This window comes from Balaenoptera ricei, unplaced genomic scaffold (assembly GCF_028023285.1).
Source record: "Balaenoptera ricei isolate mBalRic1 unplaced genomic scaffold, mBalRic1.hap2 scaffold_758, whole genome shotgun sequence".
In the NCBI taxonomy this organism is placed as follows: Eukaryota; Metazoa; Chordata; class Mammalia; order Artiodactyla; family Balaenopteridae; genus Balaenoptera; species Balaenoptera ricei.
The window spans coordinates 22,011-37,699 of record NW_026777945.1 but is presented as its reverse complement, the minus strand read 5'-3'; the positions used below and the strand labels follow the sequence as shown (position 1 = coordinate 37,699).

General features: G+C 44.4%; 1 pseudogene; it reads left to right on the top strand.

Annotated features, from left to right (window-relative positions):
• Positions 1–9,698: 9,698 nt before the first annotated feature.
• Positions 9,699–11,065, top strand: LOC132358949 (heterogeneous nuclear ribonucleoprotein A3-like; annotated as a pseudogene).
• Positions 11,066–15,689: the final 4,624 nt, after the last annotated feature.

Sequence of the window (15,689 nt, the reverse complement as noted above, 5' to 3'; positions counted from 1 at the left end):
TCTGTCTCCTGAATTAACGCTTTGTAATTTTGACCTAGGTGTGAGGACACGAAAAGGGTTTTTTTCTGTATCTGAGGTTTAGTGCTTGTTTTATAGAAGCAATATAGTATAGTATAGTGGTTAGAGTAGGCACTTTAGCATCTGATTTTTGTTTTTTTCTTAAGTCTTTAATGAATTTGTTACAATATTGCTTCTGTTTTATGTTTTGCACATGCCGGAAAGGTAATAGGCCTTGGCCCCTGGGCCTGGGCTTCGTCTCTTGTGCTGTCTCCTGTCCCTGTTGCCCCCGCGCGCTGGCCCGTCCGCGCTGTGCCAGGGGGTATTGGTCGTCTCGCGGCTCAGTTCACAGTAGCTGAAAGGGACTGTGTGTGATGTTCTCATTTCTGCCCATCGTTTTCAAAGGGAGGCTCTGGCCATTGCTCCTCGGGTAAAATGCAGAGGGAGTGCTTTTTAAGATGGGACTGTCAGTGTTGGGGACACTCCTTAATTACCAAAACGGAATCCCCTTCAGTTCCTCCAGCTGTGTTGTTTTGGCACAGAAGATGTGAGTAATAGGAACTGGAGCTAAGTTGGAGTGAAAAAACGCACCGGTCCCGCCGAATTTTCCATCGAAACAGTTGATTTGTGTTGTCTCTAGGAATTCTAAAGGGCGTACCGTTGCTTCCTAACCGGAGTCATTTGAGAGATCTACCTCTGTACGTTCAAATGATTAATTTTGAGACTTTGCTCATGTGTGCAGTAAACCCTTTAATTCCCTAAGACCTTCCTTTCCTCCATCTCATACCCCATTAAGCCCGCTTCAGTTCATCTCCTGAATTTCTTTGGAATCTGTCAGCTCTCCCTCAACACCCTAATACTGAACTTGCCTGTGTGTTGCGATTAGGTCCTAACTAGTGTCCATATATCTTGTTTCCTTCCAATCCGTTCTTCACACAAAAAACCTTCAAGGCAAGTTGGAACATTGCTCATAAACATCGCTCACAAACATTGTTTTGAGAATAGAAAACACAGTGTTGGCCTTTAAGACTCTGCGTGGTCTAGAATCCTCTCTGCTTCTCTAGCCCCATCTTGTGCCACTTGTGCCCTCACTTTCTATGCTTCAGATACACTGAATTAACCTTAGTTCTCACTCATCTGACAGAAGTCAGTTCAGATATTATTTTTCACTGTGATCCCTAGCATTAAGCAAGTTGATTATCAGGTTTTGTATGAGGACTAAAACTAAACTGGGAAGTGGAAGAATTGAGTTTCAACTGTTTCAGTCAACACGCATGTATTAATGATACCTACATATTGAACACCGGGCTAGGTTTCATGAGGGATACAGAAGTTCTGGCCATCTCTGGTTTTGGATATCCCTTATTTGTTGAGACCTTTGCGTTGTTTGGTTGCCTTTTGTCTGTTTTCAAGATGGGAAAACAGGAACGAGGGAAGTATAGGTTATTACTAGGTGGGGTTGAACAAGTGGAGCAGCAAACTGCAAGGCAGAAAGAAGAGGGACGTACTATAGAGGGATATGATTTCCATTCTCAAGGCGCCTGCATCCTGTGCAGGGAGACAGCCTAACATAAAATGTGCCTAACAAAAAATATATTGACTTCTTACTAAAAATCTGCAGTTCATATAACCAAGGGGTTTATAACTTCTCCTTTAAAAGTGATATTCCTGGGACTTCCCTGGTGGTCCAGTGGTGAAGACTCTGCGCTTCCAATGCAGCAGGCGTGGGTTCAATTCCTGGTTGGGGAGCTAAGATCCCACATGCTGCGCAGCCAAAGAAATTTTTTTCAAAAGTTATACTCCTGTATTATTGAATTTAGTGGTTTAGATTTTGTTTTAATGTTAAGAAGATTTCAGTTTATTTACCAGGAACAAACAAAACATAATGTAAAAATAGTTTCCCAGAAACGATTTCCATCATTCTCTTCTTCCCTTTCTCCCGCAGACTGGTGTTTCATCTTTACAAGCTCTCTGTCTTTCCATAGGAAAGCTGTCTGGCTTGGAGGTTGCAATCCCAGGGAATTTTTCATCAGCGGGGAAGTCTCCATCACTACAGAGGGATCAAGGGAGAAGTCAGTCCCTGGTAAGTGAGATGCTCCCCCTAAACACCAACACAGCAGTCGTGTACCTTTTAAGGGGTTCAAGGGCAAGATGGGCTAGGCATTTCTACTAACTCTTCTTAAGGACCATGGACAGTGCCGTAAGCTACGAGGTAAGCGGTGACTGTTGTAATTCTTACTGGTGATCATTTCCTGTCACTGATTCTCGGCTTTCTTTGTATTTCATAGGACTGTTATAAGTCCAATAGAAAATGAGTCTTATTTTTAAAAAACTGAAATGTTTTACAAAGCCTAGCATTCTCATATAGAGTCCTTTCAATTCTCCCCACTTTCCCAAGAGGCTATGAACGCTTCACACCATGAACTAGGAGAGGGGGTAGAGCCCTTTCTGATGAAATACATCAACAAAGACAGAGTCTTAGCCTGCTTGCTCTCTGGACAGGATCTCGGACCACAAAGTCTTCAATCCTGGTATAAATGAAGGAAGTGAGGACAGTTCAACTGGCACTCTCATAACAAGAGTTGTGAAACACCTTCCAAAGAGACTATAGCAGTAGATGAGGGAAGGGAGTGCTACAGTGTGGTAGTACAGGGGGAATGATCGACTACAGCAGTGAAAAATGTGGTACCTATTGGTGTGCTCTCGGGGTTCTTGTACATGTAGCATAGATGACCTTTACAGTGGCCCTCTCACCTTCCCACCTGCATTAGGTGTTCTTTTTTTTAAATTTATGTTTATTTATTTATTTATTGTTTGAACTTATTTATTCTATGTGTTTATTTTTTTGGCTGCACTGGGTCTTCATTGCTGTGCACGGGCTTTCTCTAGTTGGCGGCTAGCGGGGGCTACTCTTGGTTGCGGTGTGCGGGCGTCTCATCGCGGTGGCGTCTCTTGTTGCGGAGCATGCGCTCTAGGCGCGTGGGCTTCGGTAGTTGCGGCTCACGGGCTCTAGAATGCAGGCTCAGTAGTTGTGGCACATGGGCTTAGTTGCTCCACGGCATGTGGGATCTTCGCAGACCAGGGCTCGAACCCGTGTCCCCCGCATTGCATTGGCAGGTGGATTCTTAACCACTGCGCCACCAGGGAAGCCCTATTCTGTATACTTTTAAAATATTTTTTAAAATTTTACTTCTGAATCCACAGAGTTAAAAATCTTTTATTATTAAACCAAATAATATTTCTCTTTTAAAGGAGTCCTTTCTACCAAGTACCTGTATGTAAAGGTAAGACCGTGAACTGTGGGCTCTATGTAGACCGATCCATTTGATGTCAGAAGAGGTATAAAATACACTTTCACAGTTGGATTTCCTCTCCTGTGCTCTGCCACCAACATGAAAACAGCATACCCAGAGTAGCCTGGGTTTCAGTACAAGGCATGTGGAACAGACCCAAACCGTTTTTGCATCCTGATGCCAAACTCCAACTGACTCATAAGCCCATGAGTGAGGAAAGCAAATGTCTGTTGTTATAAAGCACAGATTTTCGAGGTTCTTATACAGTATCACGGTGGCAATAGGTAACTGACACATTAAAGGTGTTCTGTGTGATATTGATTAGACTATACATTTGGGGGGCATAATTTTATATCACAATAAAAATGTATAAGAAATATAACCATCTCGGGTTTCCCTGATAGCGCAGTGGTTAAGAATCCGCCTGCCAATGCAGGGGACACGGGTGCCAGCCCTGGTCCGGGAAGATCCCCCATGCCGCGGAGCAACTAAGCCCATGTGCCACAACTACTGAGCCTGCGCTCTAGAGCCCGCGAGCCACAACTACTGAGCCCATGCACCGAAGCCCACGCGCCTAGAGCCCGTGCTCCACCACAAGAGAAGCCACCGCAATGAGAAGCCCGTGCACCGCAACGAAGAGTAGCCCCCGCTCGCCGCAACTAGAGAAAGGCTGCACGCAGCGATGAAGACCCAACACAGCCAAAAATAAAATAAATAAAAGTAAAAAAAAAAAAAAAAAGAAAAGAAATATAACCATTTCAACATATAAATGTATTTATTCAAATTAAATTCAGTGCAATTTACATGTGGAACTAAGCAATTTTCTTTATACATTTAGGCATATTCCATTTATACCTACAGACAGATAAACTTTTTGCACAAGTAGGAAAACTTAAAATATATTTTGAATAGATTTGTACAAACTGTTGAATACTTTAAAATTAGTAATTGAAAGTTCCCACCCTCATTTGGAGGCAGAATGGGAACTTAACTTTCCAGTTACTGGTCTGAAAAAGAAAATAACTTGCTATAATTTTGAATGTTATATAGTATAAGCACTATAAAAATATCACTGTCATGATAGCATAGGAACACTCTAAATGTAGACCTTATGGTAGAAATTGCTAGCTGTTCACCAAAACTCTTTTCTTCTTCATCCTGGAAAGCACAGCTAAACTATTCCTAGTCAGTGGAAAGTGATGTGGGCCACACCTAGGCCTAGCCCATAAAAGCCTCCCAACATGTGCTCCTCCATGCTTTTCGTCCCTTCCAGTTGACTATGATGATGAATCCAGGGTTCCGTGTTTTAAAGAAAGCAGAGTCACAGTCAACCTGGGTCCCTGCTCAACGTTTCTTGAGCAAGAAATAGACTGGTATTGTGTTTGCTATCTGTTCACTGTATCATGCAAAACAATAGTAAAAGAAACAATGCCAAATAGTTATCTACCTCCCTAAAATTGAACCTCTATAGTTTTTATGTTTTCATGAACTACTTGCATTCTTATGACAAGTATTATGAGTTGAAAATACGTCAGCCACAAGTAGCATGAGTTTCACATAGGTTGTTAACTTCACTAGAAATTGAAGTAAAAACATAATAAATTATATTCTCTTCATAGCTATGTAAATAAAAGATGTTTTAATCATGTACAACCTAATGCTTAAAATTAAAATTAGGTTTTCTAACTAGAAAGACCCAATCAAGAAATTTCTTAGTTAATGACACACAAAAGTTGGTAATGTGACCTAAAATTCTCTTACCATCTGTGCCATGAAGAACAGTAATCTGTTGGACTGAAGATGATGAAGCAAACTTGACAGGAACTTTGCCCAACTTCTGTGTACCTGAGGTCTGGAATATCATGTCCACGATCTTCAGCATTAACAAAAATCTCAGATGAAAACATGGTTTTTCCTGGACTCTCTGTTGTTATCTGAGTGACTGCATCAGATGATAATTTTCCAGAGAAGGGAGAAAACGGGGTCTTAATCTCCTTTGGTGATCTGAACAAAAAAGAGAAAGCACACAGCAGGTCATATCCTTGGCTTATCAAATACTGTAATTTCTTTCCAAATGTGGCTTCAATATTTTTTGGAGACACATCCAACTCAAATGGTTAAGTTATTTCTGCAGTACCCTTTGCTTTTTTACATACTTATTACAGGGTGATCATGCATGAGTTTACTTTTACTTATTTTAAAATCTACTTTTATTTTGGATTTAGAATGCTATTATATAAGGAAAGGGTACTTTTCAGTTGAAGTGGAAAGATATCCATTAAAAAATAATTACTGGAAGTCCACTATAAATTAGGGGACTATGCTAAACGCATAGAGTGTACAAAAATAAAAAAGAAACAGAGCCTTTCCTCAAAAAGTTTATATGTCAGTGGGGGAACCAGAGGTTTTTAAGGTTGTAATTATGTATATAGATTATAAAGAATCCATATTAAAACATAATGGAGTAAATAAATGAGTGTATAAATAAATAAATAATAGGAGGGAGGGAGAAGACAAATCTTGCCAACAGAAGAATTCCATATGTAGGTAACCTCCCCCCCGCCCCCCCCGCCCCCCCCCCCCTCCCCGGCATCCATCTCCTCCCCAAGGAGGTGGAGGTGAAGCTTAATCTTCCCCTTAAGTCCAGTCCTGGGCTGGCCTTAATGATTGAATTCCAAAGACAGTATAAAATGGGAGAAAAAGTAACTTTACAGTGGAGAAACCAAGCAAACACCATGTTATGCAAGTGATGATGTTTCACATCACCAGTGATGTCACGGAGACACTACATACTCTCTGTTATGATGTGATGAGACGGTTACTTCGCTTCTGCGGTATTCTTTGTCAAAACCTATAACTCCAGTCGAATCATGAGAAAAACATCAGCCAAACCCAGACTGAGAACAATTCTACAAAATATCAGACAAATATTCCTCAAGACTGTCAAAATCATGAAAAACAAGGAAGGAATGAGGAACTGTCATAGACCAGAGAAGACTAAGGAGACATGACAACTAACTAAGTGGAATGTGATATACTGGATTGGGTCCTAGAACAGAAAAAGGTCATTAACAGGAAAACTGGTGAAATCCAAAAAAAGTCTTAAGTTTAGTTAATAGTAATGTATAAATGTTGGCTTTTTAATTTTGAAAAATATACTATGGTAGTATAAGATGTTAGCAATAGGAAAAACTGGGAGAGAGGTAAAGGGAACTCTGTTTGTATCTTTTCTGCAGATTTGAAATTATTTGAAAATGAAAAAGGTCATTTTTAAAAAATGGAGTAATACTGTATTGTATTATATCACAGAAGAAGAAGACCTTTTAAAAAGTCTTTTAAATCTCTACCCTCTATATACTATTCACTAATTAAAAGGACAATTATGAGAAAAGAAAATAGGCCCATCTCCCTTATGTATACAGAAGCAAAAATCATACACAAAATGTTAGACAATCAAATGTAGAGTGTGTGAGTGAGTGAATGTGTGTGTGTGTGTGTGTGTGTGTGAATTCCTACCAAGTTGTTTTACTCCAGAAATGCAAGGTGAGTTAACATTCAAATATCAATAGATGTCATGCACCACATCCATAAAATAAAGGAGAAAATGTATATGATCATATCAGTATAGTCAGATAAAGCATTTGATAAAATTCAATAATTATGTATGATTAAAAACTCATAGCAAAGGGAAACTACAAAAAACTTTAGAGCCACCATCCTATTTATAGTGAAATGTGGAGAATGTCCACTGTAAGATTAGGAACAAAATAAGAATGCCAACTCTTACCTTTTCTATTCAACCTATTAGTAAAAGTATTAAATGGCATTAGCAGTAAGGCAGGAAAAAGAAATCAGAAATATAAGGCTAAGAAAGGAAGAAATCATACTGTCACTTTCCATAGTTGATATAATTAAGGATACAGAAAATCCAAAACCATCTACAGATAACTTATTAGAATATCAGTTAGTTTTTAGAAGAGTTGCCAGATAAGAGACCAAACATTAAAAAATTCCACTAACATTTTTCTGTGTCTGAAAAGTTATAAAATTAAAAACTAAAAAATATGCCATCTACATTATCATCAAAACATCATATACCTAATAATAAGTGTAATAAAAAATGTAAGAACCCTATTAGAATAGAAAACTATTGATATATCATAGAGAGAAATTAAAGGTGATCTAAATAGGATTTCTGCTTTGAGGCAGGATGTATAGGCATACCTCACTTTATTGCACTTCACTTTATTGTACCTTGCAGATAATGCTTTTTTTTTTTTTTTTTTTTACAAATTGAAGGTTTGTGGCAACCCTGTGTCAAGCAGCTCTACTGGTGGTGCCATTTTTCCAACAGCATTTGCTCACTTCGTGTCTCTATGTCATGTTTTGGTAAGTCTCACAATATTTCAAACTTTTTCACTATTATACTTGTTACATGATCTGTGATCAGTGATCTTTGATGTTACTATTGCAAAAAGATTACAGCTTGCTGAAGGCTCAGATGATGGGTAGCATTCTTTTTTTTTTTTTTTTTTTCAATTTTTTTTTTTTTTTAATTAATTTATTTTTATTTTATGGCTGTGTTGGGTCTTCGTTTCTGTGCAAGGGCTTTCTCTAGTTGTGGCAAGTGAGGGCCACTCTTCATCGCGGTGCGCGGGCCTCTCACTATCGCGGCCTCTCTTGTTGCGGAGCACAGGCTCCAGACGCGCAGGCTCAGTAATTGTGGCTCACAGGCCCAGCTGCTCCGCGGCATGTGGGATCCTCCCAGACCAGGGCTCGAACCCATGTCCCCTGCATCAGCAGGCAGATTCTCAACCACTGCGCCACCAGGGAAGCCCCCTATGGGTAGCATTCTTAAAGTCTACTTTCAAATTAAGATATGTACTTTTTTTAGACATAATGCTATTGCACACTTAATAGACTACAGTATAGCATAAACATAACTTTTACATGCACTGGGAAACCAAACAACTCGTGTGACTTGCTTTCTTATGATATTCTCCTTATTGTGGTGTCTGGGACCAAAGCCATATCTCCATAATAATATGCCTGCACTAGGTAGGCACAGGCCATCACTCCTGCTGCAACGAGCAAACAAACTTGAATAAAAGATCATCGAGCTAAGGAAGCAATCAAGAAACAATATCAACTAATATGCTAGAGAGGGACATTTAGAGATTTGGAGCAGGGGTTTGGTGTAGGGAGACATACTCCACTGGAAAAGAGAAATCACCATACCTTTTGATGAACTCATTTGCTGGCATGATGGAGTGAAATCTAGCAGAATGTCAAGCCGATTTCCCCCACAGGACATTTCCTTAGTGTCAGGGTGGTATAGGATGATGGGGGACTGAGCCAAGAAAGCAGAGTGAAATTTCCTGCACAGTCATGGCACTAACAAACCAAATCCCGCTAGATAAAGGGGCCTGTGACAATCATTAGGTCTCCTCTTCAAGACATTTGCCAGTTTTTGAACCTATATAAAGCAGGAAGCTAAATACCTAATGCCTGAGGGAGAGAACTTTCCAAAGTGAGGAATTAGAGACCTACCAGACTCACAGTAAAAACCCAGAAGTGCCATCCCCAAGAAGGGGGCTGAGTCAGAAAAAGTGAAATCATCTGCAATGTTTCAGTGTTTATGAGACAAATTTTCACTGAGAAAGTGTAACGGCAACAAATACATAGCTGGTCTCTCCTTACATTTGCCATACTCTGAAGCTGTGAGAACTGAGAGCCTAAAGAGCTGAATTCAAACATCTGAAAGACTGAAGTCAATAACTGACTGTATTTATTGAAGAATCAAAGACCTGTCAGGCTCACAGCAAAAATCCAGGGAGGCCACAAATTAGGAAAAATCATAGGTAGGATGAGACAACTAAAGCTCCAACCCAGTTCTGACCTAGTAAAATTCCTGAAATGACTGAAATGATCAGCCACTCTGATTAACAGAGAAAAGGGTAAATCTTCTCTGGTGCAAAGTAATAGCATCTTCAGTCTCTATGAATTTTTTATTCACCACGTCCAGCACACAATCAAAAATTATGAAATTCCTGAAGCAGGAAAAAGTGACTAAAACTTAAGACAAAAAAAAAAAAAAAAAAAAAACCAAGAAAAATTGATTTAGAGGGAATTCAGATTCTGGAGTTAGCACAGAACTTTAAAATGACTATATTGAGAGTAAAAGATGGGGATTAATAGATTAAAATATGGAGAATCTCAACAGAAAATTGGAATCAATTTTAAAAAATCAAATACAGATAAATGAAAAATAAGAAAACTGATCCCCAGCAGACCTTAGGGAATACTAGAAGAAATTTTTTTGGGCTGAAGTAAAATGGCCCAACATAGAACAGAGCTGGGCTCTCGGTCCCATATTGAACTCGAGTTGGAAGAGGCGAGTCCGGTCTCAAAACGGAGGTAAAACCGCCGCCCGGTCGCCCCCAGCCCGACTCCGGCCGCCGCCGCCGCCGGGGGGAGGAGGGCCATGATCCAAAGGAACCAGAACAGTTGAGAAAACTGTTTATTGGCGGTCTGAGCTTTGAAACTACAGACGATAGCTTAAGAGAACATTTTGAGAAATGGGGCACACTTACAGATTGTGTGGTGATGAGAGACCCCCAGACAAACCGTTCCAGGGGCTTTGGTTTTGTGACTTACTCTTGGGTTGAAGAGGTGGATGCAGCAATGTGTGCTCGACCACACAAGGTTGATGGGCGTGTAGTGGAACCAAAGAGAGCTGTTTCTAGAGAGGATTCTGTAAAGCCTGGTGCCCATCTAACAGTGAAGAAAATTTTTGTTGGTGGTATTAAAGAAGATACAGAAGAATGTAATTCGAGAGACTACTTTGAAAAGTATGGCAAGATTGAAACCATAGGAGTTATGGAAGACAGGCAGAGTGGAAAAAAGAGAGGATTTGCTTTTGTAACTTTTGATGATCATGATACAGTTGATAAAATTGTTGTTCAGAAATACCACACTATTAATGGGCATAATTGTAAGTGAAAAAGGCCCTTTCTAAACAAGAAATGCAATCTGCTGGATCACAGAGAGGTCGTGGAGGTGGATCTGGCAACTTTATGGGTCGTGGAGGAAACTTTGGAGGTGGTGGAGGTAACTTTGGCCGTGGTGGAAACTTTGGTGGAAGAGGAGGCTATGGTGGTGGAGGTGGTGGCAGCAGAGGTAGTTATGGAGGAGGTGATGGTGGATAAAACGGATTTGGAGGCGACGGTGGTAACGATGGTGGTGGTCCTGGTTACAGTAGTAGAGGAGGCTATGGTGGTGGTGGACCAGGATATGGAAACCAAGATGGTGGATATGGTGGCGGTGGTGGAGGATATGATGCTTACAATGAAGGAGGAAATTTTGGAGGTAACTACGGTGGTGGTGGTGGGAGCTATAATGATTTTGGAAATTATAGTGGACAACAGCAATCAAATTATGGACCCATGAAGGGGGGCAGTTTTGGTGGAAGAAGCTCGGGAAGTCCCTATGGTGGTGGTTATGGATCTGGTGGTGGAAGTGGTGGATATGGTAGCAGAAGGTTCTCAAAACTCAGAAGAAAAGGGCTACAGTTCTTAGCAGGAGAGAGAGCGAGGAGTTGTCAGGAAAGCTGCAGGTTACTTTGAGACAGTCGTCCCAAATGCATTAGAGGAACTGTAAAAACCTGCCGCAGAAGGAACGATGATCCATAGTCAGAAAAGTTACTGCAGCTTAAACAGGAAACCCTTCTTGTTCAGGACTGTCCTAGCCACAGTTTGCAAAAAGTGCAGCTATTGATTCATGCAACGGAGGGTCAATTAGATGTACATTCCTGAGGTCTTTTATCTGTTGTAGCTTTGTCTTTTTCTTTTCATTACATCAGGTATATTGCCCTGTAAATTGTGGTAGTGGTACCAGGAATAAAAAATTAAGGAATTTTAAACTTTTCAATATTTGTGTAGTTCAGTTTTTCTACATTTTAGTACAGAAACTTTAACAAAATGCAGTTTTGAAGGTGTTTCCTTGTGAGTTAACAAGTAAAGAAGATCATTCATTGTTCATTAATATTTTGTATGAATTTTGCTAAAGTTAACTGTAAAGAAACACCTGCTGACTTGCAGTTTAAGGGGATCTATTCTCCCCATTTCCAAACCATGAAATGAATGGGCTCTGACATGTGGAGAGAATAGATATTTGTATGTTTGCAATGTGTGTTTTAGATAATAGAATTGGGTATTTAAATTAGCATATTTGTGAATTTAATAGCTTTAAGATGTACTTCAAATGAAAAATCTCAGAATTCAAAAAAAAAAAAAAACAAAAGAACAGAGCTGGGAGCGCGATTGGCGCTGCCTGCGGGGGAGGAGCGCCGCCGCCGCCGCCGCCGCGAGCTGGGAGCTCGATTGTCGCTGCCTGCGGGGGAGGAGCGCCGCCGCCGTCGCCGCCGCGAGCTGGGAGCTCGATTGGCGCTCCCTGCGGGGGAGGAGCGCCGCCGCCGCCGCCGCGAGCTGGGAGCTCGACTGGCGCTCCCTGCGGGGGAGGAGCGCCGCCGTCGCCGCCGCGAGCCGGGAGCTCGATTGTCGCTGCCTGCGGGGGAGGAGCGCCGCCGCCGCGAGCTGGGAGCTCGCTTGGCACTGCCTGCGGGGGAGGAGCGCCGCCGCCGCGAGCTGGGAGCTCGCTTGGCACTGCCTGCGGGGGAGGAGCGCCGCCGCCGCCGCCGCGAGCTGGATTGGCGCTGCCTGCGGGGGAGGAGCGCCGCCGCCGCCGCCGCGAGCTGGGAGCTCGTTTGGCGCTGCCTGCGGGGGAGGAGCGCCGCCGCCGCGAGCTGGGAGCTCGATTGGCGCTGCCTGCGGGGGAGGAGCGCCGCCGCCGCCGCGAGCTGGGAGCTCGATTGGCACTGCCTGCGGGGGAGGAGCGCCGCCGCCGTCGCCGCCGCGAGCTGGGAGCTCGCTTGGCACTGCCTGCGGGGGAGGAGCGCCGCCGCCGCCGCCGCCGCGAGCTGGGAGCTCGTTTGGCGCTGCCTGCGGGGGAGGAGCGCCGCCGCCGCCGCCGCCGCGAGCTGGGAGCTCGATTGGCGCTGCCTGCGGGGGAGGAGCGCCGCCGCCGCCGCCGCCGCGAGCTGGGAGCTCGATTGGCGCTGCCTGCGGGGGAGGAGCGCCGCCGCCGTCGCCGCCGCGAGCTGGGAGCTCGATTGGCGCTGCCTGCGTGGGAGGAGCGCCGCCGCCGTCGCCGCCGCGAGCTGGGAGCTCGATTGGCGCTGCCTGCGGGGGAGGAGCGCCGCCGCCGTCGCCGCCGCGAGCTGGGAGCTCGATTGGCGCTGCCTGCGTGGGAGGAGCGCCGCCGCCGCCGCCGCCCCCGCCGTCGCAGTCGTCGTGAGTGAAGAAGCGCCTCGGTCACGCCTGGTGAGGGCCCTCGCCGACGCCTGGGCTTACCTGCCGCCCGGCCAGCTCCTCTCGTTTCCCGTCCCCCGCGGCCCGGCGCGGGGCAGGCCTGCCAGGGCCATGGAGGACGAGGTGGTCCGCATTGCCAAGAAGATGGACAAGATGGTGCAGAAGAAAAACGCGGTGAGCGCGGCGGGCGGCGCGGGCCGGAGGGAGGCCGGGCGGCGGGCGGGGGCCAGTCGGCCTGAGGGGGCTCCCGGCCCGCGGTGAGCGCGGCGGGTGCTGCGAGACGGCGGCGAGGCCCGCGCTCTGGGGAGGGGTTCCTGGGGAGGGGGGAGCTTCGTGTCCCGCGGCCGCGTCCCGGGCAGGGGTTCTGGGGGGCGTCCTGTCCCGCAGCTGCGTCCCGGGCAGGGGTCTGGGGGGCGTCCTGTCCCGCAGCTGCGTCCCGGGCAGGGGTTCTGGGGGGCGTCCTGTCCCGCGGCCGCGTCCCGGGGAGGGGGTCCTGGGGGGGTCCCGGGGAGGGCGTCCGGTCCCGCGGCCACCGGCGCTGGGATCCGCCCTGGGCGCCCGAGGCCCCTCGTGATTAGCGCAGCCCGGTAAACTCTATGGAGGCATCTTCCTCATTATTTTAAACGTGACGGTGGTAAAGCCTCGCTGGTTTAGCTGAAGAGTGCAGAGAGCCCTCCCTGTTTGAAAGAATTGGTTCTCTTTCCCGGGCTCATTGGCCAGCAGCGAGAAAACAACATCAAACAGAGGTTTGTGATCAGTTTTAGACATGAAACTGTTCAAGCAAAACGTGAATTTCCTGGATCTTATTTTTGAGGAAGGCTGAACATTCCCTTGATTGTCTCAACTCCCCTGCATGTTTGTTTAGCAATTAAAAAAGGTGAACTACGCCAGTGTACTTGGCAAGTTGCTAAACTTTTTGGAAAAAGTGGATCTCGTTAGGCCGCGGAGTGCGGGGAGCTGTGTTTAAGGCATTGCCGCCGACGAGGCTGTGCTGCCGGCTGGATTTGGACACATGTCGTTGCTGGTCCTCTCAGTGGTTTACAGTTGCTACCGGTGGCGTTTTCTGTTACTGATAACGTGTGCACGTGAACGTGGTCTCTTGCGGTTTGTATGAGGTGCTCCAGTTTCTGCATTTCTTTCCACCTGTGTGGGCCACTCTCAGTCCCTTGCTTCCGAGTCGTCTATATTTTCAGCTAAACTTCTGAAATTCTAAGTCCAACGAATGTGAAGGAGAGAAGGGCTGCTCTGATTTGCACAGCACTTTGGAGTTACAAAGCGTTTGTGCAGAATTCTTTGGGGACTCACGACAGCTGTGTTGCATTCATTTTACAGAATAAGAAACTGAGTCAGACCAAGCAGTTCACCTCCTTAAATGAAGTGTGCGTTGTGGATTAAGCCAGGACCCGAGTTTTCTGCTGGGCAGCATGCAGAAGTAGTGTTGAACACCGAATTCTTAAGACTTCAGACTTGGTGTGCGCCTCTTTTCCTTTAACAGGTGCATTGCCCGGCGTGTAATTTCATACCCTGTTCATCTGTCTTTGCAATTTTGGCTTTTTAAAGGATTTCCTGTTTGTTTTCTGTTGCAGACGTTGCCGGTGCCATTTATTTTTTCTGTTGATACAGGCCTTTCATTCCTCACTGCAAGTGATGAGTTCTGTATATTTGATTGGCTGAACGTTTCTGTTACTCTGTTTAAACTGGCAAGTTTTTTTTCTTTGCCTAGAGAACCCTAGACTCCCCTAGTAGAAGCTGGCTCCTAGGGAAAAAGGCCGTTTCTTGGGTAATTTTTTTCTCGAACTCAGGCTATAAAACGTGTACCTTTTAATCATCTAGTGCACTAGGTGTTTTTGTTTGTTTCCTTTCCTTGAAATAGACGTTTCCTAGAAATGAGGAATTCCTTAGTGAGCAAGTATGGAGAAGACCAGTTTGTATTTATCTGCAGTTCTCAAATTATAAACACATAATGCGTCAGCAGGAGAATGAGGATAAGCTCCACAGATAATCCTCAAGTCTCACTTTTCTTTTCAAATCTTATATTTCTAGTAGTACAGAACTTTACCAATATAAAAACTTGCCCCCCCCCCCCAAAAAAAAGAACACAACTGCAGGAAAGAACAAAGAGCACTTAAAGTGTGTGTGTGTGTCTAATATATACATGTACATATACCCAGGTACATACACCTTTATATTTATACGTTATTTTGTAAATAAATGACAATAATAATGTCTTGTGGAGATGTAGAACAGAAGTATACAACAAAAGCACAAACAGCAGGAGGGGGCAAATGGAGTTAAACTGTTAAACCTCCATGGGATGGTTCCATGGAGGAGGCAGAGAGGGGGATGGGATCCTCGAAGAGCTGCTGAAGACCTTGCATTTTTTGCAGATCTCTTTAGAATGCTACTTGCATATTGTGCTCTCACTGAATGCACCTGGCTGAGCTATGGCACATTAGCACGGTAAACATTTGTCAGATTTGCCCTAGTCAGAAAATTTTCTATACCTGCCATCCTGCTTGGCACTTAAAAAAAAATTTTTTTTTTTTAAGCTCTCTATGATATAGGGATGATGGGTGAAGAAGGTAGGCTGCAGGGTAATATGTAGTATGTATGATCCCATTTTGATACAGTAAACAGAAAGTATTAAATGCATGCCTGTTTGTATGAGCAGTGAGTTTGCATGGTTATCTCAAGAGGGAGGGAATGGGACGGGTAGAGAAAGAGACTGACCACAGACTATTGTTTTACTTGTTACAAGAGGCATGTGTTGCCTTCATTTCTGATTAAACTTTTTGTTTACAGATTATTGTAGGTTTACATGCAATTGTAAGAAATAATAGTGCGATAGCTCCTGTGTGTCCTTTACCCAGTTTTCCCCAATGGTAACATCTTACAGAATCATAGTATACTGTCACAACCTGGGTATTGCCATTGACACAGTCAAGATAGAGAACATTTCCATCCCACAGGATCTCTCCTGATGCCATTTTATAGCCACTGCTGCTCCCCCACTCCCCACCAAATCATAATG